A 7,897-nucleotide genomic window follows, 5' to 3' on the forward strand; every position below is an offset into this window, starting at 1 on the left:
GACAAATATCCGGATTCCATTTTTCTGAGGTACTTAGAATAGGCAAATTCATAGAAGTGGAAAGTACAATGGCTTTCACCAGGCGTCAGCAAGAGGAGAACGGGCAGTTGTTGTTCAAGGGGCACAGGATCTCTGTTCAGGATGATGAAAAAGTTCTGGAAATAGTGCACAATATTGTGAATGCACTTAAAAATAGTTAAAATGGTAAATAAACAAAACTCTAGTAAAATCAGATAAGTATTTCCAAGATTGAAGAAAAGCCATATGCCAGTCTAATGCATCTGAGAAGAGTTCTGTTTCTTGACAAAATAATTTGTCATATGCTTTTTGGCTTGAGATAAAAAGGATTCACATTTAACCCATGCATAATGATGAAGCACAAATATTTTCTAGTCACCAAGCCACACTGATTATTTCTTTAGTCTTTGCACACTTAGGAGTAGACTTCTACCTTTTCAGACAACTCTCAATAACACCTTATGCCACTTTGAACCATTATGTATGATCTTTGAGTCACACGTTGGCTAAATTGTGTAGGCTCTTCTTTTTCATAGTTACCATAGAAACTGTGTAGTCACGGTATTTGAGGAGACAACAAGAGCATCCGAGAGTGTACAATCAAAGTTAACTTATTTCATGGTTCATAATCTCTTCCAGCTGCCTCCATTTGTGATTATCATGTTCAAGTTGGGAGTATAAATGTACAACCCAAAGGGCTCTGGGAACTAAAGCCAATAAGCGACCTCACCCGTGCAGGCATCCCTCCCAACCTCCTTCCCTCAAAGATTTGTGATAGAAACACATAAAAGAAATGGCATGTGAGCCTCAGGTGTTTCCAATTATTTCCCTCGAATGAGGAGAGGTTTCCTAATCCAAAACATATTTCAGCTCAAATAGTCTTCCTTATATTTGAAGATTGTGTAGCTTCAGAAGAATTTCATCTACGTATCTGATTCATTGACACTTCATCAATAACAATAGCCCCTCTGAGCTCTTCTGTAAGAACGCTTCCTCTCTGGGTGGTCAAAAATATGATGCATTTAAGTATTGTTTGTTTTTGTGAAGCAAACTCTCAGAAAGTGTATAACCAAAAATATGGTGCATTTAAGTATTGCTTGTTTTTGTGAAGCAAACTCTCAGAAAGTGTATAACCTTTTGCTCTTGCAAGAAAAAGAGAAATAAATGCTCAGTGTGGTAGATTTCTTGTCAGTGACATCACCATGGAGTGTTCTAGCACAAGCCTCAACTATCTTCCTGCTCAAGGGCTAGCAGTCTCTCTAGAACAGTATAGGAAGGGGAAGAATGACCTACCTCTGCTGGTAAAAGTCATTAACTACCTAAGTGGTAATACTCAGGCAAGACTATTCAGGGATTACAAAGAAAGAATGTGGGTTTGGAGCATTTTGTTTTCCTAAGTTTCTGAAGGAAAGGTATAAGATTGATCATTTAGGCTTCAGCAGCCTTAGACAGCAGTGAGCTTTATCTCATGGTCCCAGAAATTTGCTACTTCTTTGTTGCCTCTGCAATTTGGCGGCAGCACTCTGCTTATAATCATCTTACAGGAGTAGTGAGGGTTATTTCATAAAACATCCGAGTAATGATCATTGTTAAATAATATTCACTTGGTTCTGAAGAACCTAGGGGCAGGACAGGAATAAAGATGCAGATGTAGAGAATGGACTTGAGGACACGGGGAGGGGGAAGGGTAAGCTGGGACAAAGTGAGAGAGTGGCACTGACATATATACACTACCAAATGTAAAATAGCTAGCTAGTGGGAAGCGGCCGTATAGCACAGGGAGATCAGCTTGGTGCTTTGTGACCACCTAGAGGGTTGGTGGAATGGAGAGCGTGGGAGGGAGATACGGGAGGGAAGAGATATGGGGATGTATGTGTATGTATAGTTGATTCACCTTGTTGTAGGGCAGAAACTAACATACCATTGTGGGGCGGTTGTACTCCAATAAAGATGTTAAAAAATAATAATAATAATAATATTCACTGTTTAGGGAAACAAATTCACCCAGAGATAGACGAACTACATGAATTACAATGAAAATAAACCCAAAACTTTACCTACCACTGAATACACCCCAAAATAGGTGAACATTTTAAGCTCTACCCCAGCACTTTTCCTCTGTCTCTCTCTCTCTCTCTCTCTCTCTCTCTCTCTCACACACACACACACACACACGCACACTTTATTATTTTGGCATGAAATAGTGAAAGAAATTGTGAAAGGATAAACACTGTTCAGATGATGAAGTATTTTTGGTTAATTGCCAAAGAGCTTTGTAGAGGAATCCAAATTTTCAGATCAGTATCAGGGCTAGAGTTCTTTTCGGGGATAAACTCCTACCCTTGGCACTTAATGCCAAGTCCAAGTAGAGGAGGCTTTAGAATCTAGCCATCTGAGTAAGTTTTAAAATGCATGGTAGCGATACAACTTTGTGCTCAGATAATATAAATGGTTACCACTCAATTATCTATGTTTACAAAAATACTGACTTGAAATATATCTATATAGACATATCCATAGCATAGCCATATTCTTTGGAATACATTACAAGACAAAACAGATGCAATAGAAATTTTATTTTTAGAGGAGTTTTATTTTTCCTAATATTTTATTTTTCTTAGGCTAAAGACAGTTTCAGCATGTTGAATACCATGAAATTTCATATAAGCCTGTTGCTTATATTTTACCACAGCATGACAAATGTAAAACTTTTGGAATTGTTTGAAAACAGTATTGTCTGTTCTAAATAGGTTGTGTTTGTGTCTGTACTGTGGTCTTGAGAAAGAGGGGAAAAGGTTCTCTAAGTAAGAGGTCAACAGTATTGCCAGGCAGCCAAATTCTGCCTTAATATCAACAGATTGCAAAGGTGACTAATAATACTACCTTCTGCCTGAATTATACATTACATTTATATTAGTCAACCAATAATAACTTGAGGTCTAGAAGGAGGAATGTTGTACCATGAGCAGAAGTACCATAGGAACTGCTTTCCAAGCTTGTGTCTCATACTTCCTGCTCTGCTGAAAACAGGGGAACCACAAGGGGCTCGGGGACTGGGGTGGGATGGGGAAGACGTCCATTCCCAAGATGGTTCATTCACATGGCAGGAAAATTGGTGCTGACTGCTCTCCACAAGGCAGCTTGGGCTTCCTCACACAAGTTACTTAGGTTCCAAGAGTGAGTGTCCTAAGAAACATAAGTGGAAGCTACCAATTTCTCAAGATCTGGATGCAGAAAATGACACAGTATCCTTCTGCCATGTTCTGTTAGTCAAGCAGTTATAGAGCCCATACTCAAGGGGAGGGGGCATAGACACCACTTCTCTATAGGAAGCCTTATTTTAAAACAACCATTATGAACATTCGCCAGGATAGATCATATCTTGGGTCACAAATCAAGCCTTGGTAAATTTAAGAAAATTGAAATCGTATCAAGTATCTTTTCCAACCACAACGCCTGTATGCAGAAAACTATGAGACACTGATGAAAGAAATTAAAGATGATACAAACAGATGGAGAGATATACCATTTCTTGGATTGGAAGAATCAACCCACAGGGAGATCAGCTCGGTGCTTTGTGACCACCTAGGAGGGTGGGGTAGGGAGGGTGGGAGGGAGAGGCAAGTGGGAGGAGATATGGGAATGTATGTATACATATAGCTGATTCACTTTGTTATACAGCAGAAACTAACACACCATTGTAAAGCAATTATACTCCAATAAAGATGTTAAAAAAAAAAACTATGTATAAATCACCAAGAAAAAAAACATACTTCTTTTTAACTTGATCTTTCCCTTTTAATCTTAACTGAGCATGTCTGCCCCAATCTTGGAAAATTAAGACATCCCCAATTCACCATCATTCAGCTGGTGAATCCTGATGTTTCAAAGAATCCCAACAAAACAGGCAAGAAACTGTGACCTTACCTTTATTGGGGGTATATTGTCAGCTTACCTGAAACAAGGGATATCTGAAATATTGCCCTGAAGCAATAATTGGCTCTAGAGATTATAAATTTCCTCTTAATTTCTAGAAACACCTTTCAGGAACCCCTTAACCTTTCCCTCTCTTCCTTAAATCACTAAAATCTACGTGGATTAGCTGGAGACATGTCTTGAAGGGCTTGTAGTTGTCTGTTGAGTTTGTATTTTGCAAACTTATTTTTCCCTGTCATGCATTCTTAATCACTAATTTTTTGGAGCATCTATTATATGCTAAGCAGTGGAATTTTTCAAAATATAATTTGTGCTTTTATGGGAGTCATAGACCAGTGGAAAAGATACTTGTAATAAAATAAAGAATCAAAGAAGTACTACAATAAAGCTAAATATAAAATCTTGTGTGTTCCTTGGAGAATGAAGAATACCAGATAGGTGCCATGGAGCTGATTTTAAGAATCAAGTGAAGATGGTTCAAGCAAATGGAGAAAAGGAAGCTGATCACACACAGAAAATAAATGGAAGCCTCTGGGTGGCTCTGAAAAATGGTCATTCATATTGGTGTGCATTTAGAGGATGGAATAAAAGAAGGAACAAGGCAATGAGGCAAGAAAAGTAGAGTGAACCAAATCATGAGCTTTGTGTTCTGGGGCCAAGTGTTTGAACTTGCTCCCATATGTTATAGAAGGGAAATAGCAATTCCAGATTCTCCGTTGGAATCTGGCAGTACATTGGACGGTGACATATAGAGATAGAATTTATCCCACTATAATACAGCAGTTATTTTTCTAAGAAACCTCAACTTTTCCAAATTTGCTTTTTATAAGACTGGCTTTAAAAAAAAAAAAAAACTTTTCAATGAGAAAAAAACAAATATGGAGTAGAGCATTTCTAGCTATACATGTACATTATAAAACCTAAAAATCGGGCTTCCCTGGTGGCGCAGTGGTTGAGAGTCCGCCTGCCGAGGCAGGGGACACGGGTTCGTGCCCCGGTCCGGGAAGATCCCACGTGCCGCGGAGCGGCTGGCCCGTGAGCCATGGCCGCTGAGCCTGCGCGTCCGGAGCCTGTGCTCCGCAGCGGGAGAGGCCACAACAGTGAGAGGCCCGCGTACCGCAAAAAAAAAAAAAAAAAAAAAAAAAAAAATCTAAAAATCATTAAGTAAATATGGTGGTTGATTACACTGAGCTTTGGCTTGAGTAAAGGTCTGTCTCTGTGGTCAGCGTGGGCCTTTTAAAATGCTTCTCACCTTCATCACCTACTGTTAGAACAAAGTATACAAATACTCAGAGAAGGCAGCCATGGTCTGTGTAACAGTTCCCCCCGACCCTGCCCAAAAATTCAGTGTTAAGGCAATATCAACCTGTACAATGTAATTCATGTTCCCTAGCTAATAAATGGCATATTGTCAATATTCATTATGAAAATATGCTATTGAGAAATTGTTAAAGGAGCGGTCTCAGGAAGTGAGGAAGGTATCTTATTAAGGGAAAGGATGGGAGATATGAACCTAAATTGAAAAGTTGGCTTGAGCTATTCTAAACCTATGTTTTATAAAATTTTCAGGTAAAAACTTCATGGGGGATAGGGAGATATTTTAATTTTAAAGACTTTTGAAAAATGTCCTAATAAGATTGACCAATATGCTTTTCTAAAGCTGTCCTATTAGTTTTGCCAAAGTGAAAATCTACGAAGTGAAAATTAAACACATTACAGTTCAAGATCCCACGATGGCTCTTACTCCCCTATAGTTTGAAATCTCAAGTGAAATCTAAGGTGTGTTAAGTCTTCTAGTTGATTTCTGGTCACATGATGTCTCTCCCTTCTATATTTTTGTGCACATTACTGCTTCAATTCACACCTTATTTTTATGTAAATTGTCAACTCCCTAAATGTTCTCAAGGACTCATTATCCTGCTCAAAACATGTGAAACCCCCATCTCTCCAATATCTCTGGGGATTGTTGATTGTTTAGGGAGTTAAGTCACTGATGACCTCCTGCTGAATTCAACATGGGCTATTCTTGTCTTGCCTTCTGCTGTTCTTTCCCACAGGCTGAACACAACCATCAGGCTGGACATGACCAGAATCCTCCACACCCCAAAGTGCTTCCTACACAAGGCTGTATGTGTCCAGGACACATTGCCTCGGGGCAATAGAGAGGATTTGTGTCATTTAGCCTACAGCATAGCAAGTAACCTAGAATTGAATGTCTAACATCTCTGTTCTGAAGTCTTTTGAGCATTCCCATATAAGACTCTGCACCCAAGTACAAAGTGTGGTTTTTTCCCCACACCAAGCAATTCTCAGACACCAACTGGGTGTCCAACAATTTAACTCAATTCTGACACTGTCTTCCTGGAGATATCATCAGATCGCACAGGTTAAGGGCTCGGTCCTATACAATGCCCTCTCTCACCACTACTTCAGACACCCATCCCAAGTCCAGGTTGTCACCTGTGCTCCTGACAAACCGGTTATAGATTAGAGGTTCCAATGACCCCCTCCTTGGGTAGATTAATCTGCCAGAGTGGCTCACAGAACTCAGAGAAACATTTTACTTACTAGATTATTGGTTTATTATAAAAGGACATAACACAGGACCGGCCAGATGAAAGAGATGCATAGGGCAAGGTATGGGGAAGGGGCTAGGAGCTTCCATGACCTCCCCCAGAGCACACCACTCTCCTCGAATCTCCATGCGTTCACCAACCAGAAATTCTCCAAACCCCATCCTTCTGGCGTTTTATGGAGGCTTCACTACAGAGGCACGATTGATTAAATCATTGGCTGATGGTGATTAATTCAGCCTGTCTTCCCTCCTTGGAAGTCAGGGGGTGAAACTGAAAGGTCCCACCCTATAACACATGGTTGGTTCCCCTGGCAACCAGCCCGCATGGTTTCCAAAAATCACTTATTAACATGACAAAAGACACCTTTGCTCTCATCACAGGAAATTCCAAGTGTTTGGGGAACTCTGTGCCAGGAACGGAAGACCAAATATATATTTCTTATTGTAAATCACAATATCACACCATCTCCCGGAACTTCTCAAGGACATTCCACCTATAAAGGCATTTTGCTCCATCAACCTTCCTTCTTAGCCCCATTTCCTTAGCTTCCTAGTCCATTTCTAACTCTCCACCCACCCACCACATCCACAGATGACTTTCTTCTTACTTCTCTTATGGAAAGTCACTTTTTCCAGCTTTTTTTTGTTAAATGAAGCCAGTCATCTTCCAAAAGCAACACTGATTTCAAGTATATTAAGTAATGTCTTCTGCACGCTACATGACACCCACTGGCCCATTCTCTAATCAGCATTTGAATTTATCAGTATAAAATGCTGAAACGTTATTAGGTTGTGTTCCCTAACAGTTTCATTTGGTAATTTTTTTTTTTTTTTCGGTACGCGGGCCACTCACTGTTGTGGCCTCTCCCGTTGCGGAGCACAGGCTCCGGACGCGCAGGCTCAGTAGTTGTGGCTCACGGGCCCAGCTGCTCCGTGGCATGTGGGATCTTCCCGGACCGGGGCACGAACCCGTGTCCCCTGCATCGGCAGGCGGACTCTCAACCACTGCGCCACCAGGGAAGCCCGGTAATTATCTTTATAGAAAGAAGAGGAAAATAGTTACCTACCTGGTAGCAGCCACTGAACTAGATACTTTAAGCTCTCATTTCAGCCTCAGGCAACATCAGCCCCCGACACCAACAGTCGGCTGGAGTTTGGTTGCAGCTGCTTTACTTACATCTGGTCAAGTGCACGAGGGTTTACTTCTGCCAATTGTCTACTGTATTTCACTTTCTCAAAGGCATGCAAATTTGCCTTTTGGTGTTCTGTAGTGCGAGTCAAAGGTTAATCTCTAGAGCAGTTGCGTTGAATCACCTGGGAGCTTATTAGAAATCCATCACGTCAGAATCCAACCTAGACCCACCGGAT

The sequence above is a fragment of the Hyperoodon ampullatus genome, assembly GCF_949752795.1.
Source record: "Hyperoodon ampullatus genome assembly, chromosome: 11".
Classification (NCBI taxonomy): Eukaryota; Metazoa; Chordata; class Mammalia; order Artiodactyla; family Ziphiidae; genus Hyperoodon; species Hyperoodon ampullatus.